Here is a 27,339-nt window from a genome sequence, read left to right as displayed (position 1 = left end):
GCTTTGTTCTTTTTTCTTTTTTTTTTTTTCCAAAGCTGTTGATACATTTTAATTCTAAATAGGAAAGGGGATCTACGATTGGGAATTCACATTCAAATCCCATTATGGTAAACCTTAAAAAGGTATAATCATTCTCTTCCATTTAATCTCATTCTTTTTTTTTTTCTTTTTATTATTATTTTTATTATTATTATTATTATACTTTAGGCTCTATGGTACATGTGCGCAACGTGCAGGTAAGTTACATATGTATACATGTGCCATGCTGGTGCGCTGCACCCACCAACTCGTCATCTAGCATTAGGTATATCTCCCAATGCTATCCCTCCTCACTCCTCCCACCCCACAACAGTCCCCGAAGTGTGATGTTCCCCTTCCTGTGTCCATGTGTTCTCATTGTTCAATTCCCACCTATGAGTGAGAATATGCGGTGTTTGGTTTTTTGTTCTTGCGATAGTTTACTGAGAATGATGATTTCCAATTTCATCCATGTCCCTACAAAGGACGTGAACTCATCATTTTTTATGGCTGCATAGTATTCCATGGTGTATATGTGCCACATTGTCTTAATCCAGTCTATCATTGTTGGACATTTGGGTTGGTTCCAAGTCTTTGCTATTGTGAATAATGCCGCAATAAACATACGTGTGCATGTGTCTTTATAGCAGCATGATTTATAGTCCTTTGGGTATATACCCAGTAATGGGATGGCTGGTTCAAATGGAATTTCTAGTTCTAGATCCCTGAGGAATAGCCACACTGACTTCCACAAGGATTGAACTAGTTTACAGTCCCACCAACAGTGTAAAAGTGTTCCTATTTCTCCACATCCTCTCCAGCACCTGTTGTTTCCTGAATTTTTAATGATTGCCATTCTAACTGGTGTGAGATGGTATCTCATTGTGGTTTTGATTTGCATTTCTCTGATGGCCAGTGATGGTGAGCATTTTTTCGTATGTTTTTTGGCTGCATAAATGTCTTCTTTTGAGAAGTGTCTGTTCATGTCCTTTGCCCACTTTTTGATGGGGTTGTTTGTTTTTTTCTTGTAAATTTGTTGGAGTTCATTGTAGATTCTGGATATTAGCCCTTTGTCAGATGAGTAGGTTGCGAAAATTTTCTCCCATTTTGTAGGTTGCCTGTTCACTCTGATGGTAGTTTCCTTTGCTGTGCAGAAGCTCTTGAGTTTAATGAGATCCCATTTGTCAATTTTGGCTTTTGTTGCCATTGCTTTTGGTGTTTTAGACATGAAGTCCTTGCCCATGCCTATGTCCTGAATGGTATTGCCTAGGTTTTCTTCTAGGGTTTTTATGGTTTTAGGTCTAACATTTAAGTCTTTAATCCATCTTGAATTGATTTTTGTATGAGGTGTAAGGAAGGGATCCAGTTTCAGCTTTCTACCTATGGCTAGCCAGTTTTCCCAGCACCATTTATTAAATAGGGAATCCTTTCCCCATTTCTTGTTTTTGTCAGGTTTGTCAAAGATCAGATAGTTGTAGATATGTGGCATTATTTCTGACGGCTCTGTTCTGTTCCATTGATCTATATCTCTGTTTTGGTACCAGTACCATGCTGTTTTGGTTACTGTAGCCTTGTAGTATAGTCTAAAGTCAGGTAGCGTGATGCCTCCAGCTTTGTTCTTTTGGCTTAGGATTGACTTGGCGATGCGGGCTCTTTTTTGGTTCCATATGAACTTTAAAGTAGTTTTTTCCAATTCTGTGAAGAAAGTCATTGGTAACTTGATGGGGATGGCATTGAATCTGTAAATTACCTTGGGAAGGATGGCCATTTTCATGATATTGATTCTTCCTACCCATGAGCATGGAATGTTCTTCCATTTGTTTGTATCCTCTTTTATTTCCTTGAGCAGTGGTTTGTAGTTCTCCTTGAAGAGGTCCTTCACATCCCTTGTAAGTTGGATTCCTAGGTATTTTATTCTCTTTGAAGCAATTGTGAATGGGAGTTCACTCATGATTTGGCTCTCTGTTTGTCTGTTATTGATGTATAAGAATGCTTGTGATTTTTGTACATTTATTTTGTATCCTGAGACTTTGCTGAAGTTGCTTATTAGCTTAAGGAGATTTTGGGCTGAGACAATGGGGTTTTCTAGATATACAATCATGTCATCTGCAAACAGGGACAATTTGACTTCCTCTTTTCCTAATTGAATACCCTTTATTTCCTTCTCTTGCCTAATTGCCCTGGCCAGAACTTCCAACACTATGTTGAATAGAAGTGGTGAGAGAGGGCATCCCTGTCTTGTGCCAGTTTTCAAAGGGAATGCTTCCAGTTTTTGCCCATTCAGTATGATATTGGCTGTGGGTTTCTCATAAATAGCTCTTATTATTTTGAGATACGTCCCATCAATACCTAATTTATTGAGAGTTTTTAGCATGAAGGGTTGTTGAATTTTGTCAAAGGCCTTTTCTGCGTCTATTGAGATAATCATGTGGTTTTTGTCTTTGGTTCTGTTTATATGCTGGATTACATTTATTGATTTGCGTATATTGAACCAGCTTTGCATCCCAGGGATGAAGCCCACTTGATCATGGTGGATAAGCTTTTTGATGTGCTGCTGGATTTGATTTGCCAGTATTTTATTGAGGATTTTTGCATCAATGTTCATCAAGGATATTGGTCTAAAATTCTCTTTTTTTGTTGTGTCTCTGCCAGGCTTTGGTATCAGGATGATGCTGGCCTCATAAAATGAGTTAGGGAGGACTCCCTCTTTTTCAATTGATTGGAATAGTTTCAGAAGGAATGGTACCAACTCCTCCTTGTACCTCTGGTAGAATTTGGCTGTGAACCCATCTGGTCCTGGACTTTTTTTGGTTGGTAAGCTATTGATTATTGCCACAATTTCAGCTCCTGTTAATGGTCTATTCAGAGATTCAACTTCTTCCTGGTTTAGTCTTGGGAGGGTGTATGTGTTGAGGAATTTGTCCATTTCTTCTAGATTTTCTAGTTTATTTCCGTAGAGGTGTTTGTAATATTCTCTGATGGTAGTTTGTATTTCTGTGGGATCGGTGGTGATATCCCCTTTATCATTTTTTATTGCATCTATTTGATTCTTCTCTCTTTTTTTCTTTATTAATCTTGCTAGCGGTCTATCAATTTTGTTGATCCTTTCAAAAAACCAGCTCCTGGATTCATTGATTTTTTGAAGGGTTTTTTTGTGTCTCTATTTCCCTCAGTTCTGCTCTGATTTTAGTTATTTCTTGCCTTCTGCTAGCTTTTGAATGTGTTTGCTCTTGCTTTTCTAGTTCTTTTAATTGTGATGTTAGGGTGTCAATTTTGGATCTTTCCTGCTTTCTCTTGTGGGCATTTAGTGCTATAAATTTCCCTCTACACACTGCTTTGAATGCATCCCAGAGATTCTGGTATGTTGTGTCTTGGTTCTCGTTGGTTTCAAAGAACATCTTTATTTCTGCCTTCATTTCGTTATGTACCCAGTAGTCATTCAGGAGCAGGTTGTTCAGTTTCCACATAGTTGAGCGGTTTTGAGTGAGATTCTTAATCCTGAGTTCTAGCATGATTGCACTGTGATCTGAGAGATAGTTTGTTATAATTTCTGTTCTTTTACATTTATTGAGGAGAGCTTTACTTCCAAGTAGATGGTCAATTTTGGAATAGGTGTGGTATGGTGCTGAAAAAAATGTATATTCTGTTGATTTGGGGTGGAGAGTTCTGTAGATGTCTATTAGGTCCGCTTGGTGCAGAGCTGAGTTCAATTCCTGGGTATCCTTGTTGACTTTCTGTCTTGTTGATCTGTCTAATGTTGACAGTGGGGTGTTAAAGTCTCCCATTATTAATGTGTGGGAGTCTAAGTCTCTTTGTAGGTCACTCAGGACTTGCTTTATGAATCTGGGTGCTCCTGTATTGGGTGCATATATATTTAGGATAGTTAGCTCTTCTTGTTGAATTAATCCCTTTACCATTATGTAATGGCCTTCTTTGTCTCTTTTGATCTTTGTTGGTTTAAAGTCTGTTTTATCAGAGACTAGGATTGCAACCCCTGCCTTTTTTTGTTTTCCATTTGCTTGGTAGATCTTCCTCCATCCTTTTATTCTGAGCCTATGTGTGTCTCTGCACGTGAGATGGGTTTCCTGAATACAGCACACTGATGGGTCTTGAGTCTTTATCCAATTTGCCACTCTGTGTCTTTTAATTGGAGCATTTAGTCCATTTACATTTAAAGTTAATATTGTTATGTGTGAATCTGATCCTGTCATTATGATGTTAGCTGGTTATTTTGCTCATTAGTTGATGCAGTCTCTTCCTAGTCTCAATGGTCTTTACATTTCGGTATGATTTTGCAGTGGCTGGTACCGGTTGTGCCTTTCCATGTTTAGTGCTTCCTTCAGGAGCTCTTTTAGGGCAGGCCTGGTGGTGACAAAATCTCTCAGCATTTGCTTGTCTGTAAAGTATTTTATTTCTCCTTCACTTATGAAGTTTAGTTTGGCAGGATATGAAATTCTGGGTTGAAAATTCTTTTCTTTAAGAATGTTGAATATTGGCCCCCACTCTCTTCTGGCTTGTAGGGTTTCTGCTGAGAGATCCGCTGTTAGTCTGATGGGCTTCCCTTTGATGGTAACCCGACCTTTCTCTCTGGCTGCCCTTAACATTTTTTCCTTCATTTCAACTTTGGTGAATCTGACAATTATGTGTCTTGGAGTTGCTCTTCTCGAGGAGTATCTTTGTGGCGTTCTCTGTATTTCCTGAATCTGAATGTTGGCCTGCCTTGCTAGATTGGGGAAGTTCTCCTGGATAATATCCTGCAGAGTGTTTTCCAACTTGTTTCCATTCTCCCCGTCACTTTCAGGTACACCAATCAGACGTAGATTTGGTCTTTTCACATAGTCCCACATTTCTTGGAGGCTTTGCTCGTTTCTTTTTGTTCTTTTTTCTCTAAACTTCCCTTCTCGCTTCATTTCATTCATTTCATCTTCCAGGGCTGATACCCTTTCTTCCATTTGATCGCATCGGCTCCTGAGGCTTCTGCATTCTTCACGTAGTTCTCGAGCCTTGGTTTTCAGCTCCATCAGCTCCTTTAAGCACTTCTCTGTATTGGTTATTCTAGTTATACATTCTTCTAAATTTTTTTCAAAGTTTTCAACTTCTTTGCCTTTGGTTTGAATATCCTCCCGTAGCTCGGAGTAATTTGATCGTCTGAAGCCTTCTTCTCTCATCTCGTCAAAGTCATTCTCCGTCCAGCTTTGTTCCGTTGCTGGTGAGGAACTGCGTTCCTTTGGAGGAGGAGAGGTACTCTGCTTTTTAGAGTTTCCAGTTTTTCTGCTCTGTTTTTTCCCCATCTTTGTGGTTTTATCTACTTTTGGTCTTTGATGATGGTGATGTACAGATGGGTTTTTTGTGTGGATGTCCTTTCTGTTAGTTTTCCTTCTAACAGACAGGACCCTCAGCTGCAGGTCTGTTGGAGTATCTGGCCGGCCTTGTAAGGTGTCAGACTGCCCCTGCTGGGGGGTGCCTCCCAGTTAGGCTGCTCGGGGGTCAGGGGTCAGGGACCCACTTGAGGAGACAGTCAGCCCGTTCTCAGATCTCCAGCTGCGTGCTGGGAGAACCACTGCTCTCCTCAAAGCTGTCAGACAGGGACATTTAAGTCTGCAGAGGTTACTGCTGTCTTTTTGTTTGTCTGTGCCCTGCCCCCAGAGGTGGAGCCTACAGAGGCAGGCAGGCCTCCTTGAGCTGTGGTGGGCTCCACCCAGTTCAAGCTTCCAGGCTGCTTTGTTTACCTAAGCCAGCCTGGGCAATGGCGGGCGCCCCTCCCCCACCTGGCTGCCGACTTGCTGTTTGATCTCAGACTGCTGTGCTAGCAATCAGCGAGACTCCGTGGGCGTAGGACCCTCTCAGCCAGGTGCGGGCTATACTCTCCTGGGGGCACCGTTTCCTAAGCCCGTCGGAAAAGCACAGTATTCGGGTGGGAGTGGCCCAATTTTCCAGGTGCCGTCTGTCACCCCTGGAAAGGGAACTCCCTGACCCCTTGCGCTTCCCGAGCGAGGCAATGCCTCGCCCCTGCTTCGGCTGGCGCACTGTGCACTCACCCACTGACCTGCGCCCACTGTCTGGCACTGCCTAGTGAGATGAACACGGTACCTCAGATGGAAATGCAGAAATCACCCGTCTTCTGCGTCACTCGCGCTGGGAGCTGTAGACCGGAGCTGTTACTATTCGGCCATCTTGGCTCCTCCCTCATTTATTTATTTATTCATTTATTGAGACTGAGTCTTTCTCTGTCCCCCAAGCTGGAGTGCAGTGGCGCGATCTTGGCTCACTGCAAGCTCTGCCTCCTGGGTTCACGCCCTCTCCTGCCAGAGACGGGGTTTCACTGCGTTAGCCAAGATTGTCTCTATCTCCCGGACCTCGTGATCCGCCCGCCTGGGCCTCCCAAAGTGCTGGGATTACAGGCGTGAGCCACCGCGCCAGGCCTAATCTTATTTTTTAAGAGATTCCTTCACAGCAACATCCAACTGGTGTTTGACCAAATATGTACGGACCAAGTTGACACGCTGATGCACAAAATTAACCATCACACATTTTTTCTCTCCATTCAGTAAATAATTTATTAGTTGTAGGCACCTTTTCTCTTTTTTTTTTTTGAGATAGGAACTCATTCTGTAACCTGGAGTAGAGTGCGGTGGTGTGCTCATAGAGCACTGTGCCACTTGCAACCTTAAACTCCTGAATTGAAGCAATCCCCCACCCCAGCCTCCCAAGTAGGTAGGACTACAAGCATATACCACAGTGCCTGGCCAACTTTTATTTTTTTCATTTTTTATAGTAACAGGGTCTTGCTATGTTGTCCAGGCTGGTATCAAATTCCTGGCCTCAGTTGATCCTCCTGCCTTGGCCTCCCAAAGTGCTAGGATTACAGGCATGAGCCACTGCAGCAGGCTGGAGGGACTTTTGACACGAATTCACTTCAGAACTCTTCATTTTATAAATGAGAAAACAGAAAACGAGAATTTTGCCTAGCTTCCTGTAATCCACAGGGTACCTGGCACAATCTGGGGCTCATCTGTTCATTTGTTCTTCTTCATTCAATAAATTTATGTCGAGAGATAACTCTTAAATGGAATTCCCATTTCTAATCTAGTCTTGTAACATGATTTGTATGTAAACGTAACATAAGATGAGTGACTGTAAAGCAACATGATGACTTGTTGGTGTCTAATGGAAGAAGAGAGATGGTCATAGCAAAGAAACAGTGTCACATATTTCTCATTCTTTGCTTGGTCTGGTGCAAACATTTGTAGTGAATAGAAGGATATGTGGTTGTTCCATGCTATTAAAAACTGAGTGACTAGACTCACTATTTTGGGACAGTACATTAGTAAAGCTTTTTATAAATGGCTATTTGGCATCAGTTTTTGGAATTAAAATTGCAAATTTTTAATATTTATAATTTTTGTTCCAAAAATTTTATTTCTAATAATTTAGACTGTAATAATGCATATTCACATACCTAAAAATGTATCCGCAAGCATGTCCATTGCATTATTTTTTGTCACTAATAAAATGGAAACAATATATATGTTTACCAGAAAGTATCAATAATTACAGTATTAAGAAGGGTGAGGAAGATTTATGCATTTTGTATGGGACAGAGGTCCAAGATTCCAAGAAACATTTTTAAGCAAAACAAGAAGTCGCAGAATAATATATGGAGTATGATCTTTCTTTCTTTCTTTTTTTTTTTAAAAAGTATTCTCACAAGTCTAAATATATGAAAATGAATAGCAAAAAAATTGTCAGGAGACATAGCAAACTCCTTAACTGTTATCACAAGGAATGAGTAAGATGTGAGTAAAATGAATATTTTGTATTTTAATTTATATTTCTCTGTATTTTCGAATCAAAGTTATTGTTATAACTTCTTTATTCACTTTTATTGCTGTGTAGCATTCCATTTTACAAGTAAATACAAATGTGGTATTAAATGAAAAGAAGAAAAGAGGCATGTATACAGTATGGTACTATTTTTATAAAGTTTAAAAGCAAAGAAAACCAAACTCTATTGTTTAAGAATACATCATAGTAGGTGAAGCTATAAAGAGTAACAAAAACATAGTAACCACAAAAGCCAGGGTAATGGTTTGCTCTCGAATGGAGGGAAGATATTTTCATTTGAAAGATGTAAACAGGGTGGGGAGTGTCTGGCATGTTAGCAAATGTTCCATTTCTTTGATGTGTTGCAGTTTCTAGGTGTCAGTTCTGTAATTGTTAATGCAATTTACATAGATATTTAATGTAGTTTTCTGTCCACATGATGTATTTAAGAATAATATGCAGGAAACTATAACTGTGTAATACAAACAAGAGAACAAAATAAAAGTGAATGACCACTGTTTACAGAATTAATATAAATATGAAAGAAGAATAAATAGATATGTTAGAGACTTTTTCAAGTTTTACAGAACTCAAAAGTATTTTTGCATACGGGCATCACTTCTTTATCAGAATAGCCTGATAAGATATTTTTACAGATGAGACACAGACACTCAATAAATCAGAGACATTGCATAAAAGTCTGCCCCCCTTCTAGGGTGATTTTGTTATCAGAGGACGCCCCACTCCTATCTTTTCTTCAGGCCCAGCAGTGAATCTTGAGATGCAAGAATCTGCTCTATCACCCCTTTACAGCTGACTGTATCTGAGAGGGTGAGAAATACTGGTTAATGGTTCCCCAGGCTCAACAATTATAGCCTTCAACAAAGAAACACTGAGTATTAACAAAAATCACACCCATTTTTGATTGGATAACAAAATCACAAAATATGCAAAGCAATTTTGTTACATTTTTGGTATTTAATTGGGCACAATATTAAATTTTATTTTCTGCATATTAGTAATAACACAGTTAATAAAGTTTTTTAAAATAATCTTAGAAACTCAGTTATTTGCTTTAAATATATTGTCAAATTTAATCCCCACATAATCTTGTGAAATTGTTGTCTCCATATTACAGAGAAAGAAGCTAAAGCAAGAGATTTTGGGAAAGAGGCTCACATTCCAGTTACTAGGTGGCAGAGCTGGCTTCCACAAGTGTGTCTTTTGCAAAGTCCAACCTTCTATAGGAACCCCAAACTATTTGAAATGCATCCCATATTATACATAAAACACAGCACTGTAGATTGAATTGTGTTCCCCACGCAAATGCATATATTGAAACCCAAACTCCGACTGGGACTGTATTTGGAGATGGAGCCTTTAAAGAGTTAACTACGGTTCAATGAAGTCATATGAATGGGTCCTATATTACTCAGTTCTCACACTGCCATACAGAAATTCCTGAAACTGCATAATTTATAAAGAAAAGAGATTTAATTGACTCACAGTTCCACAGGCTATACAGGAAGCATGGTGACATCTGCTTCTGGGGAGACCTCAGGGAACTTCTAGTCATGGCAGAAGGCCAAGAAGAAGCAGCTATCTTATATGGCAGGAGCAGGACTGAGAGAGAGGGGGGAGGTGATACACACTTTTAAACAACCAAATCTCACAATAACTCACTCATTCACCATCACAAGAACAGCACTGAGAGTTTGGTGCTAACCCATTAATGAGAATTCTGCCCCCATGATCCAGTCACCTCCCAGGCCCCACCCCCAACACTGGGAATTACAATTCAGCATGAGATATGGTGGAGAGACATAGCCAAACCATATCAGGTCCTAATCCCATATTACTAGTGTCTTTGTAAGAAAAAGAAGAGACACCTGTGATGTGTCTCAGAAAACTTGGAATTATGGTGGAAGGGTGAAGGGGAAGCAAGCATGTCTTCATATGGTGGCAGGAGAAAGAAAGTGAAGGGGGAAGTGCCAAATACTTTTAAACCATCAGATTTCAAGAAAACTCACTCACTCTCATGAGAGAAGCAAGAAGGAGATCCTCCCACATAATCCAGTCACCACCCACCAGGTTTTTCCTCCAACATTAGGAATTACATTTCAACATGAGATTTGGGTGGGGACACAAAGCCAAACCATATCACTGGTATTTTTAATAGAAGGGTATGTTAATTGAAAATTTATTTTATGGAAAATAATTTAAACATTAAAAAGTGTGTATAATGAAATATTAATATAATTCTACTCACCTTGTTTGCCAAGAATATGTCTCCAAAATATTCTCTTTTACCTTTTCTTGCTTATATTTTCAGAGATGTTCAATGTATACCTAAATGTGTAGTGTGTGTATTTACTAAAATGTAAAAATATTATTTATATACTTTCTTCTTTTGCATTTTAATTTAGCCATATGTCAGAGATAATTCAATAATAACACATTATGTTTTAAAGATATTTTAAAGTTTTAAACAAAGTTTTAAAAATTAGCATGTAAGTATATAAAGAAATAGAAGAAACACCAGTTTAACACCTACTCCTCCCAAACCCACACTGTATTTCTTGTAATCATTTTCCCTATTATTTATTTTCCTATTCCTTACACAATAATGTATGCTGATACATCTTGATTCATACATTTTAGATACTATATCTATTGGCTATTCTTACTGGAGAGGACACCTTATCACTCTTCAAAGAACTCTTACTTGCCCTTATCTGTTCTCCCAATGTGGGCATTTAGTTACTATACAAAATTCATAAAATAAATTACCCCAATTGAAAAAATCATGACAAAAATAGACAAGGTTTAATTAAAATTGTGCAAATATTGTGTGTTGATTGGCCAAGTATTTTATCATATTTTTTTAGAGTAACTTTTTGTTGCTGTTGGAGTTATTATGTTAATTGCCTTTTACATTTTTATCATTTTCTCTTTATTCATATTTTTCTATAAAGCTATTATGTACCTATCAATAATTTTTTCCAGGTGCAGAAACACATCACATACATTGCCATTTTTCTTTCTTCCTTTCCTCCTTCCTTCCTCTTTTTGTTTATATATGTATGCATGAATCTATCTTTCTAGCTATCAATCATCTATCTATGTATCTATGTATCTATCTAGGTATCTATCTATCTATCTATCTATCTATCTAGGTATCTATCTATCTATCTATCATCATCATCATCATCATCATCATCATCATCATCATCATCATCATTTACCTGTCATATAAACTATCTTTGTTATACCTGCTATATTTAAGGGTTGTTTCTCTTTAGGCTTCTGACTTGATTGTTATTCTGGAATTCTGTTTGCTATTTATTCATTTGGGAGTATCTATTTACTGTATCTTACACCTTCTTTTTTCGTTTTGATCTATTTTTTATTAGTGTTTATCCTCTAACAGTTTTCTAAGAGAGTGCAAGGGACATATGTGTGGAGTACTTACATGTCTCAAATGTCCTTGGCTATTGATGATCTAAAATAGCTTAGGATAATTTTCACACAGGTCTTTGAAGCCTTTCCTCTACTCTCTGCTAGCTTCCAGTGTTGCTTTTGAAAAGTCCCTCTTCTATGTGCAATACTCCCCACCCTAGTTTAATTGATTCTTTTTATGTCTGTTGTATCATAATATTTCAGTGCTGTGCTTCATTGCACTCATGTCCAATGCTTACTCAGAAAAAACTGTCATATTCTTCGGCCTTGTAACTATTGAATTGGAATATTTCTAAGAGTCTTCCCTTCTGACAAGATAGCACAGTCTAGAATAACTCTTTTGAGAAACGTGTACTATGAAACTATTGAAATATATCATGAATAATTGTAAAAAAGACTTATAGATGAATCAGGCTTTAGGAGAAGTTCAGGAGTTCATTTCAGACCTGTTGAATCTGATCTGTCTGTGAGACTTCCAAGTAGAGATGCAGAATTACCATTTAGTGATGCACACTGGGAGTGATATATGAATGGGAATGGCAAACTTTGGAATTAGCACCTATGAGGCTTTAAAACTGCAAACCAGAATGTTATCATCAAAGAAATCAATGTGGTTTGAGAATAGAAGAGGATTAAGGACTGGATCCTGAGGCACTACAAAACAAGGGATCAGGGAAAGAAAAAGAGATTGAGAAGGAGAAACTAGTGAAATAAGAGAAGAACTAAGAGTTTCTCATCCATCCTTTCTCTTTGTTGTTTTTGCTTTTTATATTTTCATTATAATGAAACTTAGTTATGAGTATAATTATTAAAAATCATGTCCTAGACAGTAGGCAGGGTAGGTTTTTCATTTGATATGTCCCTGAGTCAGCATAGATATTGCAGAGTACATCTAAGTAGTAATGGTGCCTGGACAAATACTCTCTAGTGTTCCTTTCAATTTCCTTCTGTGTAGCTCAGAGCTAGCAACACATCACATCATAACACAATGCTATCTTTTAAAACATAATATGTATCTTTCTTGCTTTCTCACTAGATAGAAAGTTCTTTTGTGGCTTGAGTTTTTATGTTGTCTTTGTGGCTTAACCCTACCTACCACTTTATGACATGTGCATAATCCTCAGTGGGTTTTTGTTGGTTGCTTTCTTGTGAATCCATTAATATAGTTTTTAGCTCTGAGCCTTTACTTGGGCTTTCCAAAGATCATTCACAAGAAATGAAACCAGGTCTTAGCAAAGCAGAAAATAAGGCATCAGGGCAGACCTTTGATATTCTTCTATTTTCCTCTGCTCAAATATGCTTTCTCCGTTTTCTGCCCCCCTTTCACCTGTGCGGTGGATTTTCTTTCACTGTCACTTAACTTCTCAATGTCTTCACACTAACTGCACTAACAGTGCTGGCCCTCTTGTCATCGCCTCATTCTGCATTTTTTTCTATCCTTTCTCAGGCTTTGTACCAGCATATCCAAAAATTTCCATCATTTTTAAAAATTTTCCTGGATGTTATATAAGTTATCTATTCTTGGGTAACAAACCACATCAAAATTTAGTGGTTTAAAAGAACAAATACTTATTTCTCAGGAGTCTATGGGAAATTGGGTGTGCCTGTTGACTTGGCCAGGCTTGGCTGATCTTAACTAAACTCACTCTAGTATATGTGATTCATTGCTGGGTTGCTGGGGGCTGACTGGTCTAGGTGGCCTCACTCCCATGCCTGGCTGTTGGCTGGTAGTCAACTGGAATCATGGGGTGAATAGGTTCCTTGTCTTTCATCACCCAGTAGGCCACTCTGGGCTTGTCTACACCAGGACATAAGGGTTTACAGAAGGAGAGCAGACATGTCCATAGCCCCTTCTGGCCTAGCCTTCAAACTGGCTTACTGTTACTGTCCCTGAATTCTCTTGGTCAAAACACCTCACAGGATTAGTTCAGTTTCAAAAGGTGAAAAAATAGATTATGCCTCTTGATTGGAAAAGCTTCGAAGTTTCATTGCAAAGCAGTGTTGATAAAAGGAAAGAAATAATTTTAGTCATTTTTATAATCTGTTTACAACACTATGCCCTTTTGTCACAATTATTCATATCCCTCCCACATTAAAGAAAAACATACCCTCTCCCAATACACCATAAAAGCCTCATTTCATAATGATATCAAACATGAAGTTCAGGGCCTTATGATCTCCATTAGGTCCAGAGGCAGTTTTTAATTGTGTAACTTTTATTAGTTTCTATACTTATGAACAAAAAAGACAGATTATCCATCCCCCCCTTCACCCATCACACTGAATATATAATTGTGACACAGGGACAGGAAAACAAAATACATACTCCCATTTTTTTTTTTAAAGATATCATTGATCCAGAGCATTCCTGAAGTCCCACTGAATCAATATTGCAGGATTCCAAAATCAAGACTAGAAGTATGCCAGGACTATTAGGCCTCAGCTTAGACGAGTACAATTTCACTTTTTCTCACTCCGTGTATCAAAGCAATCTACAAAACTTGAAAGACTGGGGAAATAGACTATACTTCTTGATGATGAGAGTTGCAGAATCGCATCTATGGCTATGTGGACAAAAACAAGAAGATAATTGCAGCTTGTTTTTTTTTTCTTTGTAAAGTCTGCCATAAGGAGTTTCTGGGTAACAAAAGCACAGCTGATATATTAATTCAACTGAAAATAACTATGAGTAATAATATATCCTGACTTCATCACATTTGCATTTAAACTAAGGACTTCAATATCTTAACACTTATTTAATAAGTGGAGAACTCACTGTCTCATAAACCTTTTTTACATATTCTAACTCCATATTGTTGTCTGCATGCATTTATTTTCTTTTTGACTCAATTTTATGTTTTCAAAAAATGTTTAAGGTAATACTTACTGCTGGAACAAACAAATCACCAAATCTTAATGGCTAAACCAATGCAATGTATTTCTGTCTTATCCAATGTCCAGTGCAGACATTCAGCAAGAGGCCTTTTGTGTACTGATTCAGGAACTGGGACTGCTTTGAGTTTCTGTTTGCCTTTCCCTAGGTCCTACCTCCCAGTAAGAAAAGGTAAACGTAGAAGATACACTTCCTAGCTTATATACAATTCTGCTAATGGAATTTGTGCAGGACTCTTTCCCTGGGAAGTTGGAAAAGTGCGTGGATTAGGTCTCCTTTGGCAACGTTTCCTGTGCATTGTTTTGCAAGGCCCCTGGCTCACACCTCTGGAAAAATTTTCACAGTTCATTGTCTTACTTGGCCACAGTAACATGCAGTGTTCCTTAGAATCTGCACAATTTTTGCAACCCTCTTCCTGATAATGTGATTGACACCCAATGTTGTTTTATAATTCGAACACCTAAATCATATTTTAGTCCAGGCTTCAAATTCTTTGACAATACAATTCTCTAAAATATTAGCAGGTTTTAAATTTGCTGTTTCTAGACTTCATTGCACTAGTAATTATACCCACAGTTCTTCCAATCTAGGTTTCAGATGTATTCTTATTATCCTAACCCTATAAAGCCCTTTTTCTTATTTGTTTCTTCTCTTTCAATGTCTGTTTGAAAACCAGCCAATTCTCTCCTGGACTCACCTCTTTCTTGTAATACTTTGCTAAAGGCCACAATTAGAAGCTAACTCACTATTCTGCTGCATCTTTCCAACCACTTCCCCTAGAGCCACAAGCTCAGTGGGCAGGATCTTCCTTCCAAGTTATTGCACATGGCAGTTTTACCAAATATTTTGCTGCCAGACTACTGTGTCTGTTTTCTTGCCACTGGCTAATGCTACACTAAAGTAAAAAACTAAAGGTTTTTTATGATGACAGTGCCTAGCTTCTATTATCAATGTATTTATTGCTTAGTTTAGTAGCACTAACTGCTATTAAACAACAAAACCCCCTATCTCAGGGCTTAACACCATTAAGAGTTTATCTCTAGCTCCAGCCAATTGCAATGCAAGTATTTGGTTGCCAGCCTTCTACATCTGATTAAAGTACCCTGAGTCCATTTTTTTTTTTTTTTAGATGGAGTCTCGCTCTGTCACCCAGGCTGGAGTGCAGTGGACGATCTTGGCTCACTGCAATCTTCACCTCTATGGTTCAAGTGATTCTCCTGCCTCAGGCTCCCAAGTAGCTGGGAATACAGGGGCCTGCCACCACACTCAGCTAATTGTTGTATTTTCAGTAGAGACAGGGTTTCGCCATGTTAGCTGAGCTGCTCTCAAACTCCTGATTTTAGGTGATCCACCCACCTCGGCCTCCCAAACTGCTGGGATTACAGATGTGAGCCTGGGCATATTTTTAATGGGAAATATAAAGAGGTAACATACACTAGACCCTTCAAGTTCTTATAAAATGCTGACATCGAAAAATTTCCAGTTCTTGGAAAAAGTTACTTCCAGCTACACATGCCTTCTACCTTAGCCCAAAGGCAATGAAGTAATTGGACTTAGGATGTTAATAAGTTAGCAACTGACTGCACCCACTGCTTCTGTTTTCTTTCTTCCTACCCCATATGATTTGGGCTTTCTTGCTAAAACTTTCAGCATAGTGCTGTGCCTCTCAAGATTTGGATGTGTGTGTATGTGTGTTTTAGTGTGTATGTGCATGTGTGTGTAGGGGGTATGTGTGGGACAAGGAAGATTACCTGTATCTAAGGAGAGGAAATTGAGAAAGCTTCAATGTGCATCACACGACAGGGAAGAGAAACCCAAGACTGTCACTGGCCAGAGCAACAGTGAAGTTCACTCCAGACTATGTTCTCCATCGAGATCAGAGCCAAAGACATGGCTCTGATGCTGTAACCTGCAAAACATTTTTTCTAATTTGTATTTCTTCATGATTTTGACCTGTACATGCCTCAAATTTTGTAATGTTTATCATCTTTGTCATTGATTTGGCAATTCATATAGTTTAGCATCCTTGTTAAATATATTTTCAATTATTTGAATTGTCTGATTGTTTCTTAAAGGTTTTTATCTAAACTTACTCATATCCCCACAAAATCTAGCACAATTTTTTTCCATGGTAGCTATCAAGTAATATTTTTTTGATTAACTGACCAATTATTCTGAGTCTTAGGAGACAAACTAAGAGGTTTTTTTTTTTCTTCTCTGGCACCAAATGCATTTTGTCATTTTCCAACACCACTTCTTTAACTCTCTTACAACAACTGGGTGTAAATTTAATTCAGTTCTGACACTGTCTGTCTAGTGTCAGATCCCACAAGTTAGAGGGCTCAGTCCCATAAGACTGCCCCCATTTCAGATGCCAATTGCATGTCCTAGACCACTCGTATTTCTGAGTGACCAGCTATAAATGAGGGGCTTCCATACTCTCACTTTAGTCTCAGTAATTTACTAGAACAGCTCCCAGAACTCAGGAAGGCATTCTACTTATATGTACTGCTTTATTATAAAGGTTACAACTCAGCAACAGCCAAGCAGAGGAGATGCATACGGCAAGGTATGAGGGCTAGGGGTGCAAAACTTCATGCCCTCTCCTAATGTACCACTCTCCCAGACCTCGATGCGTTCACAACCAAGAAGCTCTTAGAATCCCATCCATCATTTAAAGGTTTTTATGGAGGTTTCATCATGTATGCATGATCAATTATTATTATTATTATTATTATTTGAGACGGAGTTTCACTCTTGTTACCCAGGCTGGAATGCAATGGCACTATCTCAGCTCACTACAACCTCCATCTTCCAGGTTCAAGGTTCTCCTGCCTCAGCCTCCCAAGTAGCTGGGATTACAGGCATGCACCACCACGCCGGGCTAATTTTATATTTTTAGCAGAGACGGGGTTTCACCATGTTGGTTGGGCTGGTCTCGAGCTCAGGACTTCAAGTAATCCACCTGCCTCAGCCTCCCAAAGTGCTAGGATTACAGGCGTGAGCCACCGCGCGGCCATGATCACTTATTAATCAATCTCCTACCTTTCTGCCCTCCCCAGAGGTTGCGTGTGTGGCTGAAAGTTTCAGGTTTCTAATTAAGGTTTGGTCTTTCTGGCAACCAGCTGCCATCCTGAAGCTATCTAGGGGCCTGTCAAGGTTGCTTTATTTTGAGAGACAGAGAGAGAGAGAGAGAGAGAGAGAAACGAAATCTATGACTCTGGAAATTTCAACAGATTTAGGTGCTCTGTGCCAGGAACCAGAAACAAAGATCAAATATATATTTCTTATTATATCACATCCTCCTACTTCAGTTGGTAAGTATAAGGCAAGATATATTCTGGATATTGAGAAGTCTGTTTTTCTGTGTTGAGAAAAGTGAATCTGATTATACGTACGCTATAAACAAGACAGTATTTTTCTAATAGACACAGTGTACTCAGTAAATTAAAAGGGCTGCCACTGTGCTTTCATAATTCTTAGTCTTCAAAGTGAATGAAATAGAATACAGTAAGTAAATAAGCAAGTAAATAAAATCAACAATAAAATTTTTATCACTTCTGTCTAGAAATATTATACATAATACATCTCTCATATTGTGATTTTTTTTTCCTCTAGTTAATAATGTCATTTCTCCTTTGTGGAATGATCTAAGGATGGGTCTAACAAATGTCATTTTAAATAGAAGGGGTTTTTTTGTTTGTTTTTCTTAAGAAATTAATCAATAAGTATATGAATAAATATTTATTTAGGTTAGACATCAACAGACTGGATGAACCAAAACTCTACTTTGTGAAGTACTTTGTAAATGCATGAAACCTCATAATTTCACTTATTTGGAATGATTAGTCCATTCATGCTTGCTGGAATAAAGTTAGCTCTTCTTTGACAATTAAAATAAAATTGACAATATTAAAATTTAAAAACTATTAGCTTTTTTATTAGTGAGGACCATTAGGATTACCTCTTTAGCTGCATAAATAATATTAATGGGTCATTAAAAATGGCTCCTCTAAATAGATAAGTATGTCTTTGTTTTGTTAAAATCTTAAAACTTGTTCCAAGAATTCCCTCCAACTTTAGAACAGCATCACTTTCTTACTCTATAATAAACAAAGGTTCTCTACATAAAATCTTTCATTAAGTTTTTATTTTTCACCTATTTAATAGAGTAAATTTATAGGGTTCTTCTGGGCTGCATTACTATCTATGAAAATTAATCATTTTTATATTAAATTTGTAGATTGTCACTTATTTACTGGCCTGGGGCAAGACATGTTTTACTTTGCTTATCCAAGTATTTAAGAAGTCCCATAGAGTAAATGAGTTTCTAATATTAGATATTCTAGAGAAGTGAAGGAAGAAACTATTCTGTGAGCTGGAACATAAATGGTTTGTCTATGTTAGGCTGCATTAAAATATACTCAAATGGAAGTAAGAAAACTTACTTTATAACATGATTTTGTTTGGCAAAATGACAGGAGTTACAGAAGATGCATTACGTGGGTTTCTTGGATACAGAAGTACATGAAAAAGATTACATGTCTTGGATGCTCTTCTACCTTTATTTTGTCATTACAAATCCTACCTCCTATGACTGTATGTATGTATCTTTATGTGCCTGTGCTTTCATATTACAACTTACAAGCCTATGAAGGCTTAATGTGTCACTATTCCTGAAGACTATAACTGGGGATTCATATAAAATATGAATACTAAGACAAAACATGTCAAACATTTTTTTCTTAATAAACCTTTTTTTTTACACAAGTTGATATTTACTGAAAAATGGTAGAGATGATACTGGGATGCCATATGCCTCTCACTCACTTATTATTAACATCAACATTCTTTTATTATGATGCATTTTTTACAATGAATAAATTAATATTGATGTGTTATTATTATTAACTAAAATCAATATGGTATGCATATTTCCTTAGTTTTAATATAATGTCTTTTTTTTCTATTCAGGCTATGACATTAGAGTTAGTCATCATGCCTCCATAGACTCCTGATCGTTGTGACAATATCTCAGACTTTTCCTGTTTTTCATCATCTTGGCAGTGTGACAAGTACTGGTCGACTGTTTTGTAGAATATTGCTTGATTTGGATTTTTCTGGTGATTTTCTCATGATTAGACAGGAGTTACAGTTTTGGGAGGATAACTACAGAGATAAAGTGATATTCTCATCACATCAGACCAAGATTACATACTAGCAACATGACTTATCATTGTTGATGTTGACTTTGTCCACCTGGCTGAGTAATGTTCGTCAGGTTTCTCAATGGGAAAGTTGTTCTTTATTGTCTCCTTTTGCATATTGTTCTCTTTGGAAGGAACTCACTATTCATAGCCCACACTACAGAAGTGGGATTTTATGCCACAGCTCTTTGATAAGAGAGGATCTGCATGGATTATTTGTAATTCCTCTACATGGGAGATTTCTCTTCCTCTTAGTTTGTTTATTATTTAAATAATTGTAAATTCATAGGTATTTACTTTATACTTTAGGATATTTCCCAACAATATTTATTTTGTTTCTCGAGTTGTTCCAAAAATAGTTATGAGAGCTCTTTCAGTTGACTCCTATATTCTTTTGATATACACCCAATATTGTGGGTCTTCTTTCTTTGGGCTTTTCTCTCTCTCTCTTTCTTTCTTTGATGTACACCCATCATTGTGGGTCTTTCTTTAGGCCTTTTTTCCCTCTCTCTTTCTCTCTTTTCTTTTCTTTTCTTTTCTTTCTTTCTTTCTTTCTTTCTTTCTTTCTTTCTTTCTTTCTTTCTTTCTGTCTTCCTTTCTTTCTTTCTATCTCTATTTCTCTTTTCTTTTCTTTTTCTTTTTGTAGCTCTTCTTTTCCTTCTGGCATTCTAAGATGCTCCAGGTTCATCTTGCATATTTACTGTGTCCATCTTTATATCAGCTATCTGCTTTGTTGTTGTTGTTGTTGTTTTTGGAGACAGGGTCTCACTCTGTCACCCAGGCTGGAGGGCAGTGGCATAATCTCGGCCCACTGCAACCTCTGCTTCCTGGGTTCAAGCTATTCTTGTGCCTCAGCCTCCTGAGTAGCTGGGATTACAGGTGCACGCCACCATGCCAGGCTTTTTTTTTTTTGTATTTTTAGTAGAGACAGGGTTTCACTATGCTGACCATGCTGGTCTCGAAATCCTGACCTCAAATGATCTGCCTACATTGGCCTCCCAACGTTCTGGGATTACAGACGTGAGCCATTCCCCCCTGCCCTTGTTTTTTTTGTTGTTGTTTGTTTGTTTGCTTCTTTTGTTTTTTGGTTTCTGTTTAATTGTAGAATTACATTAGAATCCAAGATTTGGACACCAGAGTGTTCATTTCTATTGAAATGTTGTTGTTTGTATGTCACCTCAGAGCAAGAAAACATGTATGTGTATACTAGCCCATGTGAATGCATACTTCTAAAAATATTTGTATATGTAATTATCTGTATCAATATTAAAGTAAATATAAGTTCAAACTGATATCTCCAACTCGAATCCTTTTTTAAAAATTATACTTTAATTTCTGGGGTGCATGTGCAGTATGTGCAGGTTTGTTACATAGGTATATACATGCCATGGTGGTTTGCTGCACCCATCAACCTGTCATCTACTTTAGGTATTTCTCCTAATGCTATCCCTCTTCTAGCCCCTCACCCCCACCGACAGGCCCCGGTGTGTGATGTTCACCTCCTGTGTCCATGTGTTCTCATTTTTCAACTCCCACTTATGAGTGAGAACATGCGGTGTCTGGTTTTCTGTTCTTGTGTTAGTTTGCTGAGAATGATGGTTTCCAGCTTCATCCATGTCCCTGCAAAGGACATGAACTCATCCTTTTTTTGGCTGCATAGTATTCCATGGTGTATATGTGCCACATTTTCTTTATCCAGTATATCATTGATGGGCTTTTGGGTTGGTTCCAAGCCTTTGCCATTGTGAATAGTGACACAATAAACATGTGTGCATGTGTCTTTATAGTAAAATGATTTATAATCCTTTGGGTATATACCCAGTAATGGGATTCCTGGGTCAAATGGTATTTCTGATTCTAGATCCTTGAGGAATTGTTACACTGTCTTCCACAATGGTTGAACTAATTTTCACTCCCACCAACAGTGTAAAAGTAGCGTGATGCCTCCAGCTTTGTTCTTTTTGCTTAGGATTGTCTTGGCTTTGTGGGCTCTTTTTTGGTTCCATATGAACTTCAGTTTTTTTTTTTTTCTAATTCTGTGAAGTAAGTCAATGGTAGCTTGATGGGGATAGCATTGAATCTATAAATTACTTTGGGCAGTAGGGCCATTTTCACAATATTTATTCTTCCTATCCATGACCATGGAATGTTTTTACATTTATTTCTGTCCTCTCATTTCCTTGAGCAGTGGTTTGTAGTTCTCCTTGAAGAAGTCCTTCACATCCCTTGTAAGTTGTATTCCTAGGTATTTTATTCTTGTTGTAGCAATTGTGACTGGGAGTTCATTCATGATTTGGCTCTCTGTTTGTCTATTATTGGTCTATAGGAATGCTTGTGATTTTTGCACATTGATTTTATATCCTGAGACCTTGCTGAAGTTGCTTATTAGCTTAAGTAGGTTTTGGGCTGAGACGATGGAATTTTCTAAATATACAATCATGTCATCTGCAAACAGAGACAATTTGACTTCCTGTTTTCTGATTTGAATATCCTTTATTTCCTTCTCTTGCCTGATTGCCCTTGCCAGAACTTCCAATACCATGTTGAATAGGAGTGATGAGAGAGGGCATCCTTATCTTATGCTGGTTTTCAAAGGGAATGCTTCCAGTTTTTGCCCATTCAGTATGATATTGGCTGCAGGTTTGTCATAAATAGCTCTTATTATTTTGAGATACATTCCATCAATACCTAGTTTATTGAGAGTTTTTAGCATGAAGGGGTGTTGAATTTTGTCAAAGGCCTTTTCTGCATCTATGGAGATAATCATGTGATTTTTGTCTTTGGTTCTGTTTATGTGATGGATTATGTTTATTGATTTGCGTGTGTTGAACCAGCCTTGCATCCCAGGAATGAAGCCAACTTGATCGTGTGGATAAGCTTTTTGATGTGCTGCTGGATTCAGTTTGGCAATTCTTATTGAGGATTTTCGCATCGATGTTCATCAGGGACACTGGTCTGAAATTTTCTTTTTTTGTTGTGTCTCTGCCAGGTTTTGGTATCAGGATGATACTAGCCTCATAAAATGAGTTATGGAGGATTCCCTCTTTTTCTATTGTTTAGAATATTGTTTCAGAAGCAATGGTACCAGCTCCTCTTTGTATCTCTGGTAGAATTCGGCTGTGAATTCATCTGGTTGTGGACTGTTTTTGGTTCGTAGGCTATTACTGCCTCAATTTCAGAAGTTGTTATTGGTCTATTCAGGGATTCGACTTCTTCCTGGTTTAGACTTGGGAGGGTGTATGTGTCCAGGAATTTATCCATTTCTTCTAGATTTTCTAGTTTATTTGCTTAGAGGTGTTTATAGTATATTTGTATTTCTGTGGGATCAGTGGTGATATCTCCTTTATCATTTTTTTATTGTGTCTATTTCATTCTTCTCTCTTTTCTTTTTTATTAGTCTGGCTAGCGGTCTCTGTAGTTTGTTGATCTTTTCAAAATACCAGCTCCTGGATTCATTGATTTTTGAAGAGTTTTTTATGTCTCTATCTCTTTCAGTTCTGCTCTGATCTTAGTTATATCTTGTCTTCTGCTAGCTTTCGAATTTTTTTGCCCTTGCTACTCTAGTTCTTTTAATTGTGATGTTAGAGTGTCAATTTTAGATCTTTCCTTCTTTCTCTTGAGGGCATTTAGTGCTATACATTTCCCTCTGAACATTGCTTTAAATGTGTCCCAGAGATTCTGGTACGTTGTGTCTTTGTTCTCATTGGTTTCAAAGAATATCTTTATTTCTGTTTTAATTTCCTTATTTACCTAGTAGTCATTTAGGAGCAGATTGTTCAGTTTTCATGTAGTTGTGCGGTTTTGAGTGAGTTTCTTAATCCTGAGCTCTAATTTGATTGCACTGTGGCCTGAGAGACATTTTGTTATGGTTTCCGTTCTTTTGCCTTTGCTGAGAAGTGTTTTACTTCCAATTATGTGGTCAATTTTAGAATAAGTGTGATGTGGTGCTGAGAAGAATGTATATTCTGTTGATTTGGGGTGGAGAGTTCTTTAAATGTCTATTAGGTCTGCTTGGTCCAGAGCTGAGTTGAAGTCCTGAATATCCTTGTTAATTTCTATCTCATTGATCTGTCTAATATTGACAGTGGGGTCTTAAATTCTCCCACTATTATTGTGTGACCTGATGGAGCTGAAAAACACAGCACAAGAACTTTGTGGAGCATACACATGTATCGATAGCCAAATCAATCAAGCAGAATAAAGGATATCAGAGATTGAAGATCAACTTCATGAAATAAAGCAAGAAGACAAGATTAGAGAAAAAAAGAATTAAAAGGAACGAGCAAAGCCTCCAAGATATATGGGACTATGTGAAAAGAACAAATCTACATTTGATTGGTGTACTTGAAAGTGATGGGGAGAATGCAACCAAATTGGAAAACACTCTTCAGGACATTATCCAGGAGAACTTCTCCAACCTAGCAGGACAGGCCAACATTCAAATTCAGGAAATACAGAGACCACCACAAAGATACTCCTCGAGAAGAGCAACCTCAAGACACATAATCGTCAGATTCACCAAGGTAGAAATGAAGGAAAAAATGTTAAGGGCAGTCAGAGAGAAAGGTCGGGTTACCCACAAAGGGAAGCCCATCAGACTAACAGTGAATCTCTCTGCAGAAACTCTACAAGCCAGAAGAGAGTGGGGGCCAATATTCAACATTCTTAAAGAGAAGAATTTTCATCCCAGAATTTCATATCCAGCCAAGATCTAATCCTTTACTATTTTTATCATTCTAGCTTTCTCCAAATACTTATCTATATACTTCCACTCCAAGAGTGAGACACCTGACTCCCACTACCCTTGATGCATTTATATGTGTTCATTCTATACTGAGCACCTGCTATATATAGAAGTGCAGCAGGATCAGAATTTTTAGCCCCATCCTTGTGAAAAACAACTTTCCCGACTATTACAGTGTTTATGCGCTGCTTCATTGCCTTCAGTTTTACACATTCCCCTCATTTCGAAAGTAACTTAAGTCAGCACATCCTCCCTACCATATGCTTTTGAGTAAGCTTTTTCATAAATTTATAATACAGTTATATTATTTTGTCATATTCTTCATTTTATCCTGTTATTCATCCAACCTCATAAATAATTTTAATATGCATGCATTACAGTCCACTCTTCTGTTGTAAAGTTTAGTGGGATTCAACAAATGTATAGTGTCATATATCCACATTATAGCACTATACAGAATAGGTTCAGCACCCTGGAAACTCATTTGTGCTTCAACTTTCTCCTCCTTCCTCTAAACCCCTGCAACATCTATTTTTATAGTCTCTAGAGATTTGCCTTTTGCAGAAGGTCCTATAATTTTAATCGTATACTATGTATCTTTTTCAGACTGGCTTCTTTCACTTGGAAATATGCACTTTAGATCTATCCATTTCTTTTCATGGCCTGCTACCTCTTTTATTTTCCTGTTACTGAATACTGTTCTGTTGCACAGTGTACCACAGGTTACATGTGTATCTATTCACTGAGTAAATGACTGGTTGTTTCTATTTTGTCTTGATTATTAATGAAGTTGCTCTGTGTGTTTGTGTGCAGGTTTTTATGTGGACATGTTTTTGAATTACTTGAGTAAATACCAATGAGTGTGATTGCTGTATGGCATGGTAAGACTATGTTTAGCTTTGTAGGAAACTGCCAAACTGTCTTCCAAATTGGCTGTACCATTTTACACTCCCACCACTAATGAATGAGAGTTTCTATTAATCTGCTTCTTTGCTAGCAATTGGTATTGTAGGTCTTTTGGATTTTAGCCATTCTCACAGGTTTTTAATAGTATCTGATTATTGTATTAATTTGTTATTCCCTAATAGCAGATAAATGTTGAAGATCGTTTCATGTGTCTGTTGCTATCTGTATATCTTCTTTGGAAAGTATCTTTTTAGATTTTCTTTCACATTTTTAATTATGTTGTTTGTTTTTCTATTGTTTAATGTAAATGTTTAGTCTATTCTCATGCTCCTATAAAGGACCACCTGAGATTGGGTAGTTTATAAAGGAAAAAGGTTGAATTGACTCACAGATCAGCATGGCTGGGGAGGCCTCAGAAAACTTACAATCATGGCAGAAGGGACAGCAAACAAGTCTTTCTTCACATAATGGCAGAAAGTAGAAGTGCAAAGCAAAAGGGAGAAAAGCCCCTATAAAACTGTTAGATCTAGTGAGAACTCACTCATTATCATGAGAGCAGCATGAGAATAACCACCCCCATGATTAAATTACCTCGCACTGTGTCCCTCTCGTGACATGTGGGGATTATGGAAACTATAATTCAAAGTGAGATTTGGGTGGGGACAGAGAGCCAAACCATATTATTATGAGGAACATTTCTTTCTTAGATATGCATTTTGCCATGTTTTCTCCCATCTTTGGCTTGTCTTTTTATTCTTTCAATAGTGTCTCTAACAGATCAGGGGATTTTAAAGTTAATAGACATTGTCTTGTCATTCGTTTTTTCTTTCATTGGTCATGCTTTCTGTGTTTGTCTGAAACTTCATTGCCAAACCCGAAATCACCTATATTTCCATGTTTTCTTCTATAATTTTTATAGTTTTTAATTTTATATTCATTTTCTTTGACATTTGAGTTAATTTTTGCAAAAAGTGGATCTATGTTCCTTATTTAAATATGTGAACCCACAATGGTTCAATACAATTTTTTTAAAAGACTGCCCTATTTCTATTGAATCTTATTTGCTCCTTTATTATTGTAACATATAAACAAATGCTGACTATATTTGTTTAGTTCTATTTCTGAGCTCTTTCTTTCGTTTCATTGTTCTTTGTCTGTTCTTTCACCAACATCACAGTGCTTTGGTTATTAGCTTTACAATAAGCCTTCAAGTTGGGTAATGTGAATCCTCCAACTTTGTTTTTTATTTTCAGTCTTATGTTGGCTATTTTATTATGTCTTCTGCCTTTCCGTGGAAATGTATAAATGAGAGAGTATTTTCTGACTTCACAGTGAGAAAGTGATGGGGCCCCTGGCAGTAAAACCTATAGTAATATCCCCTCGTACCCCCCTCCCCTCAATGCAAAAAAAAAAACCCTCACAGCTCCCAGGAGTTTCTCACACTGACACTAGTACTAGTCTACGCTTAGCCTCCGGCAAATTGTCAAAATTACCATTTTAGTGATCTCACCAGTTTATGACTCAGGTGATCTCACCAGTGACTTTGTATTTACCTTTCTCCCTATATTTTCGATTTGCCAGTGACCTCAGTTTTCTGATGAATTCAAAAGTCATTGGATTTTAGTTTGTTCAGTCTTTTCTGTTTTTGTTGTGTTGAGAATGGGAGTTTTGATTTCTAAGCTATTTGCATGTAGGGTTTAAAACTAGAAGTCAGCATGCCAACAACTTTATGAAGAAAAGTGAGTTCATCTGCTTTTTCAAGAAAATATTCTTAGCTTATTGTGCATGTCTCATCAAAACTTTGAAAGTATTCAATCAATATCTCTACCAAGTCTTACCCTATGATTTTGGTCAAGCGAATACTATATTATTCTCAGTTTTTTTCTGTGTCATCACTACATACAGAAAATGACTTAAAAACTTGTAATTATACAACTTAAAACTTTTTAATTCTTGTATAAAAGCACATTAAGTTATTATGAATAAAAAATAAATCTATTTAAAAATAAAAACAAGTCAATATTTTCATACTCTTAAATTACCAAAAGCCTAAGATATTATCAAATGTAACTACTTTTTTTTCTGAATCATTTTCATAAGCTATATTTTTTGGTTGTGGCCCCTATTTGTTACATTATCTAACTATGTAATTTTCTTTATTTGAAAAGTATACCTAATGTAGTAATTACCATACTTAGACTAATTCAGGCAACAAAATTTTATCTCAGGAGAGTGTTCTTGAATTATTATTATTTTTGCACTGTCCAATGTTGTTTCTTTTGTTTTCT

Source organism: Pongo pygmaeus, chromosome 17 (genome assembly GCF_028885625.2).
Source record: "Pongo pygmaeus isolate AG05252 chromosome 17, NHGRI_mPonPyg2-v2.0_pri, whole genome shotgun sequence".
Taxonomy (NCBI): Eukaryota; Metazoa; Chordata; class Mammalia; order Primates; family Hominidae; genus Pongo; species Pongo pygmaeus.
Note: the sequence above shows the minus strand (reverse complement) of the source record.